Source organism: Arachis ipaensis, chromosome B5, assembly GCF_059453495.1.
Source record: "Arachis ipaensis isolate K30076 ecotype BB chromosome B5, ASM5945349v1, whole genome shotgun sequence".
Taxonomy (NCBI): Eukaryota; Viridiplantae; Streptophyta; class Magnoliopsida; order Fabales; family Fabaceae; genus Arachis; species Arachis ipaensis.
The window spans coordinates 124,517,181-124,525,259 of record NC_142440.1 but is presented as its reverse complement, the minus strand read 5'-3'; the positions used below and the strand labels follow the sequence as shown (position 1 = coordinate 124,525,259).

At 34.3% G+C, this 8,079-nt stretch overlaps 1 non-coding gene across 1 annotated transcript; it reads right to left on the bottom strand.

Moving 5' to 3' along the window:
• Window positions 1-7,314: 7,314 nt before the first annotated feature.
• Window positions 7,315-7,418, bottom strand: LOC148565669 (small nucleolar RNA R71). Its single transcript, XR_015883841.1, has one exon. It is a non-coding gene; the product is annotated as a small nucleolar RNA R71 (small nucleolar RNA).
• Window positions 7,419-8,079: the final 661 nt, after the last annotated feature.

The window sequence follows — 8,079 nt, the reverse complement described above, 5'->3', positions numbered from 1 at the left end:
AATCAATTAGCTGAGATATAAAAGAGAAAAGATTCAGTCATTCAGGCTCCTTCTCCTCTCTCTTCCCCATTCTACACTTGACACACCTTTTGAAACCCTTATTTTCTCTGAGTTATGAGCAACCAAACCTCCTTTGTTAAGGTTAGGAGCTCTGTTTATTTTGATGGAATAACACTATTGTCATTCTACTTTGATTAATGTATTGATTTATATTTAAGGATTACTTTTGTTCTTCACCTTAGAAATTAGAGTATATTGGAAGATAACTCTTTTTCTTTTTGAATTCTTGTTGAATCTTGGAAAAGTTAACTCACTTGAATAACAACTTGAAAGTAATTCCTCATAATTCTCTAATTACTTGGACTTAACGTGATACATGACATATAATCACTTTATCTTTGAGTATTTAGGGTTTGTGTGGCTAATATTGAACTTAAACCTTTAATCTAAATTAAGTGACCAAGGAATTGGCAGTTGATTAGGTTAGAGGAGATTAAATCACTAAGGAATTAGAGTTTAATCAATTAAAGCTTGCCATGAATTGAATTTTGCATGATTAAAGTAATTGATAATAATTGTTAATCCGAAAAAATAAATATCTATAAAACCTTAATTATTTCCTCAAATAATCTTCACAACCCATTTACTGTTTGCTTTCTTAATTTCTCTGAGTATTGTTTAAGAGAAATTCATATATGAGCAATAAGGAACTATTTTATCATTATTTGCACAAAGCTTCAATGTCCTTTACACAAGGATATCCTTATTCTTTTCATGGTTTTCATTGATGATAGAATTTGGAAAATCATCATCTACAATCATCCTCGCCAATTTTATATTTGTATTTTCAACCAGAAAAAGAGACTCTAAGTTTTGTGGTGGATAATTATTATTGGATATTATAATTTCTTCATCATCTTCACCCATATCATCTCCACCCATGTTATACAAATTTCTTGGCTTCAAGTGAATTGGTATACACCATTGTTTTTCCTTTTCATCAACCACATAATATGCCATCTGAACTTCAAAAGCTTTAATATATGGCTCGTCATTTTCATGTTCACTAGTATGTATGATATAACACCTTACAACACAGAGCTTTACACTTAAGTCGTAAATTAGAGGTGGCGAGGATTTACAACATTTAAAAACAAAAGATGTATATAAGTATAATTGAAAGAAACTGTAACTAGGAGACTTGAAGGAGAAGCTAAACAAAAGCGTAAAAGAAAAATCGCGTTACTCACGTATGGTAAGCGTAGAAAGGATAACAAAGATCGAACGGAAAGGATAGCATATATATATATATATAAAGAACAAAATTCCAAAAGATACAGATATCCAAGCTCCAGACTCGACCTGCAAAGTTAAGGCCGGCCAGAGTATACATATACATACATATAACTCGTAATGTGTTTACCAAAATACAGAATATAAACTCTATTTCTGCAGGTCAACCTCTTGGAGGAAACAAATACAAATATAAATAAGGTGGAGATTCTACATATATACAAATACATATTACAAAACACAAAGTCCAAAGTAGATCTTTGCTTCAGCAGAGCCTCCAGTATGCTTAGCGAGGTGCCTCGCATTTTGCATCTGAAAAATAACAATATATATATATATATATGGAATGACAACCGTGGGTTCTCAGCATGGTAATGGTACCAGCATAGGTAATATATAAGGTATCGAAAAGCCAGAGAGACATTCCTAGAACTCTGACACTCAGAATCAAACCTAAAGCTTATTCTAAACCAGAAATTTCGGTAATCTTTCTAAGGGATTCCAAATTCTATCTAACTCCTCACCATCTGCCACCTTAACCTCCTAATCATCGATGAAACAACCCTCATCACGCCTCTACCAAAAAAGAGGTCTCTCAGATACACACATACAAATCAAACAAAGAAAGCACAGATAGGGTACAAATACAGCAAGTAAATCAAGTAGCAAATAAGCAGAGTGAAGCAGTTAGGCAAACCAAAACAATGCACACTCAATCAAAACATACAAATACATATGATGTATCTCTATCCTATGGCTGATGAGTTTCATCTGTCAGTTATATAGGCAACTCGACATGTCCTGGTAGCTAACCTTGGACAGACTCTCTATGCGCACATCTCCAAGCTCAAAAATATCCATGGGGAAAACCCCAAGCTCAAATTAATCTATATAATATATATATGTGTGTGCATGCCCATAGGGAAACCCAGGGAGATAAAGTATCCAGTCACATCTTGCGACAGAGAGTTAACAGAATATCGAGTCTCAACCTGGAGCAAGTGGTGATAAACCACTGCTTTCATCCAGGGAAACTGATGTCTTAAATAATTTTGAAATACATGAGTCATGTAAATATTTCAATCATAATTCATCAAAGTCAACATTATTCTCAATCATATCTCATTCATCGCTAGTAATATCTCATCAAGTCAAGTATTCACTTCTCAAATCTTCTTCGATACCAAAACTAGCTTCATCACCACACTTACTCATATTCTGTAGCCTAAAATCTAAACATCGGACCTTAAACAGAGTTTTTAGAGGTTTGAAAAAACAAGAGGAATGGTTGGTAGTTCAAAAATTGTGAATTGTCAACAAAATAGTGATTTCGGAAGGTCACAAGCTTGCCAAGAAGGTCGAACAATTAAAAAAGCAAAGTTTAGTGAAAAACAAGACATCGTGCATACGCATGGTACTATGTGTACGTAGGCACCAGATGAAAATTCCAATCTGTGCATACACATCATAGTGTACGTACGCACATCCCCTCGCGCGTACGCACGAGTCTCCACTTTGCTCTAGTCCATGCGTGTGCACAATAGCATGTGTACACACGCATACCAGATTTTCCTGGTTTTTAACACTTTCTGCAGAATCCTATTTTTTAGACCAAACTTCGAACGCACATAACTTTTTCGTTAAATATCATTTTTAGTCCATTCTTCAAACGTGATAAACTCCATGGACCCAATTTTTATTTAAAATAAGTTTAACAAAATTTGGGATAAGAAAGCCAAGTTATTGCCTATCGAAATTGGTCCAAAAATTATTTTTTTTCCAAAAACACCAACTTCCAATTTTCCAAAATCCTCAACTCAAAACCAATTGTTTCATAATCAAAATAGCTCCAAAAAGTTCCTAAATCATGTTCACATAATTTCCAATTACTCAATAATATACAACCAACATATAAATTCGTCAATTTCTCACCACAAATCCCATTAAACTCAACAATTTCACCAAACACTAATCAATTCAACATCATACTCATCTCATACCTACTTATAAACAATAATTGCATCAAGTCCAACGATTTCACTGTCAAATTCGTTACATCCGTTCATATACCTCAATTCCATCAAAGCCAACCATTCAAATATTCAAGCCTATCCTAAGGCAACTAGCCTAAGTTTTTATGCAACATTATATACTAATTACGAGAAACTAAAACCATACCTTGAGCGATTCCTTCCTAAACTCGGAATACCTTAAAATCTCTCCTCTACAAGCTCCAAGTCTTCAAATGTCAATTCCACAAGCTCAAACACCAGAATTTTGCTCCAAACCACCAATTGGAGTCCAATTCAATATGAAACACAATCTAATTCATACAACATCACCATAATCAACACAGGGTTACCAATTCTAATAATTTACAAAGATTTAATAGTTTCTTTACCTTACCTACAGATTAATTGGACAAAACCTAACAATTTCTTCAAGCTAGTTTAACCCTAAAACACCAAAACATCAAATTTCTCAATTCCCAATAACTAAGAATCACGAAATTAGAAGGGGGTGAGAACTGGGTGAGAAATTCAAGTTTCTTACCACTTTATTCCGATGGATTTCAAGAGAATTCTGAGACGAACGTTGTTGACGGCTCGTCAATCGACGTTGCGGATTGAGAGATATGTGGAATTGGAATTTGGAAGAGATTAGGGTTTTCTTCTTGTTTCCTTTCCTCCAAGTTCAGCGTGAATTGGCTTATGAAAGGGGAAGAAGTCTGAGCTATTGTATCTATATGGTGGGTTTTGGGCTCCGTCCAACCGGTTCGCCCGTTGGTTCGGTTTTAAGCCAAAATCTTTAAAATTAGTGTTAAAATTCATATTTTAAATATTTCTACTTCTCTAAACTATAAAATTTAATTTTTCTAATTTCTTTGAATAAAAATTAATTTATTAATTAATTATTTATTAATTCTCAGGATTTATATATGAGCCTTGTAAAGTTCACAGAAGAAAAATCCAAATTGTCCTTTTTGGATTCTTCTATGACTAGTTGTGTTTGTTCATTAATATTTAAATAATAGAAAAGCTCAATGATATCTACCAAATTTTCATAATAAGGTACTACACCAAAGTTCATTCTGGTATCTTTACTAATTGAGTAATTTCTTGTTCTGACTGTGATGAGCTTCAAACTCGTGAGTGTTGGGCATAGTGACAGACGCAAAAGGATCAATGGATCTTATTCCAACATGAGTGAGAACCGACAGATGATTAGCCCTACGTAACCCATAGCCGGACCATTTTCACTTAGAGGACGGACGGTAGCCATTGACAACGGTGATCCCCCAACATACAGCTTGCCATAGAAGGGAGTATGAATGATTGGATGAAGGCAATAGGAAAGCAGAGGTTCAAAAGGAACAAAGCATCTTCATACGCTTATCTGAAACTCCTACCAATGAATTACATAAGTGTTTCTATCTTATTTTCTATTTTAATTATATTTTAATTATATTTTAATTATCAAAACCTCAAAACCATTTGAATTTACATGACTGAGATTTACAAGGATGACGATAGCTTGCTTCAAGCCGACAATCTCCGTGGGATCGACCCTTACTCATGTAAGGTATTACTTGGACAACCCAGTGCACTTGCTGGTTAGTTGTGCAAAATTGTAAAAGTGTGTTGTGAAAATGTGATTGCAATTTCGTGCACCAAGTTTTTGGCGCCGTTGCCGGGGATTGTTCGAGTTTGGACAACTGACGGTTCATCTTGTTGCTTAGATTAGGTAATTTTATTTTATGTTTAGGCTTTCTTATTTTAATTTTCGAAAAAGAATAAAATAATAAATATTTGTTTTCTAAAAATTCATCAAAATTTTTAAGAATGAATTCTAGAATTTCATGATGATTTATTGAAATCTGGCTGGCTGTGAAGCCATGTCTAATCTTTTGGACTGAGATTTCAACTTATCATCACAAGAGCTTGTTGATTTCTTACTATTGAATATAATGATCTGCTAAAGCTTGGCTGGCCATTGGCCGTGTCTAGTGTTTTGGACCGATGCTTTCACTGAAAGCTTGGCTGGCTAGTAAGCCAGGTCTAATTCCTGGACCGGAGTTTTAGACTAACATTGCATGATTTCTGGAATTCTCATTAAGAATTTTGAATTCCTTATTTTCTTCTTCCAAATTCGAAAAATACAAAAAAAAATTTTAATAAAACCATGAAAATAAAAAATAATTTGTGTTTCTTGTTTGAGTCTAGTGGCAAACTTTAAGTTTGGTGTCAATTGCATGTTTTTCTTTTTCTTGCATTTTTCGAAATTTTATGCATTATGTTCTTTGTTGATCTTCAAGTTGTTCTTGATGATTTTCTTCGTTCTGATCTTTAAACTCTCCTGTTTGGTGTCTTTTGTTGTTTTTCATATGCATTTTCAAATTGTTATTGTCCCTAGTATACAAACTTCTAAGTTTGGTGTCTTACATGCATTATTTGTTTTTATCTTGATTTTCCATGTTTAGCTTCATTCTGTTGTTTTTCTTTCTCATCATTAAAAATTCAAAAAAAAATTTAAAATTATATCTTTTCAAGTCAATAATACAGAAAATTGAAGATTCAGAACATACAGTAAAGGAATTATAGGGAAAAAATTGGGCGTTCAAAACACCCAGTGAGGAAGGAAAACTGGCGTTTAAACGCCAGCCAGGGTACCTAGCTGGGCGTTAAACGCCCAAAAGGGTAGTATTTTGGGCGTTAAACGCCAAAATGTATACCATTCTGGGCGTTTAATGCCAGAACAACACAAGGGAGGTAAGTTAGTTTTTCATTCAAATCTTTTGCAAATCTTCACATTTTTTTTCAAAATTAATGCTGACATTTAATATGATTGATTCAAAATCTCAAGTTGTTACTTGCCTATTAAGAAAGGTTCAATTTTTAAATTTTAAAAATCATATTTTTTAGTTTCTTGTTAGTCAAGTAATCAACTTTAATTTTCAAAATTAAATCGTCTTAAATTGTTTTTCAATCATATCTTCTCAATCATATCTTCTCAACCACATCTTTTTCAAAATAATTTTCAATCATATCTTTTTTATTACTGATTTCAAAAATCTTTTCTAACTTCTTATCCTTTCAAAACTGATTTTCAAATCTTCCCAAATTAACTACTTGACTTTTCGTTTGATTTTAAAAGTTTTCTATTTCAATCATATCTTTTTCAAACCCACCTAACATCTTTTCTCTCTAATTTTTGAATTCTAACCACATTTTAAAATAAAAACAAAAATATTTTCCTTTTATTTTAATTTAAATTTGAAAATTTCCCCCCTCCTCACCTTCTTCTATTTAAGGACTAACACTCCTCCTCAATAAGCAATTTGGACTCTCTCCTTCTTTATATGTTCGAATTCTTATCTATCTACCTCATCCTTCTATTCTTATTTTCCTCCGACACCTCAAGAAATCTCTATACTGTGACATAGAAGATTTCATACTTTCTTGTTCTCTTCTCTTTCACATGAGCAGGAACAAGGACAAAGGCATTCTTGTTGAAGCTGATCCTGAACCTGAAAGGACCTTGAAGAGGAAGCTAAGAGAAGCTAAAGCATAACTCTCTGGAGAGGACCTAACAGAACTTTTCGAAAAAGAAGAAGACATGGCAGCCGAAAATAACAACGATGCCAACAATGCAAGGAAGATGTTTGGTGACTTTATTGCACCCTCTTCTGACTTCTGTGGAAGGAGCATCTCAATCCCTGCAATTGGAGCAAACAACTTTGAGCTTAAGCCTCAATTAGTTTCTCTAATGCAGCAGAATTGCAAGTATCATGGACTTCCATTGGAAGATCCTCATCAGTTTTTAGCTGAATTCTTGTAAATCTGTGACACTGTTAAGACTCATGGGGTTGACCCTGAGGTCTACAAACTTATGCTTTTCCCTTTTGCTGTAAAAGACAAAGCTAAGACATGGTTGGACTCACAACCTAAGGACAGCCTGAAGTCTTTGGAAAAGCTAGTTAATGCTTTCTTGGCCAAATTCTTTCCACCTCAAAAATTGAGTAAGCTTAGAGTGGAAATCCAGACCTTCAAACAGAAGGAAGGCGAATCCCTCTATGAAGCTTGGGAAAGATACAAGCAATTGATCAGAAGGTGTCCTTCTGGCATGCTTTCAGAATGGAGCTTCATATGCATATTCTATGACGGTCTGTCTGAACTGTCCAAGATGTCATTGGACAACTCTGCAGGTGGATCTCTTCATCCGAAGAAGACGCCTGAAGAAGCCCAGGAACTCATTAAAATGGTTGCAAATAACCAGTTCATGTACACTTCTGAAAGAAATCCTGTGAATAATGGGACAACTTAGAAGAAAGGAATTCTTGAGATTGATACTCTAAATGCCATATTGGCTCAAAATAAGATATTGACTCAGCAAGTCAATATGATTTTTCAGAGTCTGTCTGGAATGCAAGCTGCAACAGGCAGTACTAAGGAAGCTTCCTCTGAAAAAGAAGCTTATGATCCTAAGAATCCTGGAATAGAAGAAGTGAATTACATGGGAGAATCCTATGGAAACACTTACAATCCTTCATGGAGAAATCATCCTAACATTTCATGGAAGGATCACAGAAGCCTCAACAGGGCTTCAATAATAATAATGGTGGAAGAAATAGGTTTAGCAATAGCAAACCTTTTCCATCATCTTCTCAGCAACAAACAGAGAACTCTGAGCAAAGTCGTTCTGGCCTAGCAACCAGAGTCTCTGATCTATCTAAGACCACACTAAGTTTTATGAATGAAACAAGATCTTCCATTTGAAATTTGGAGG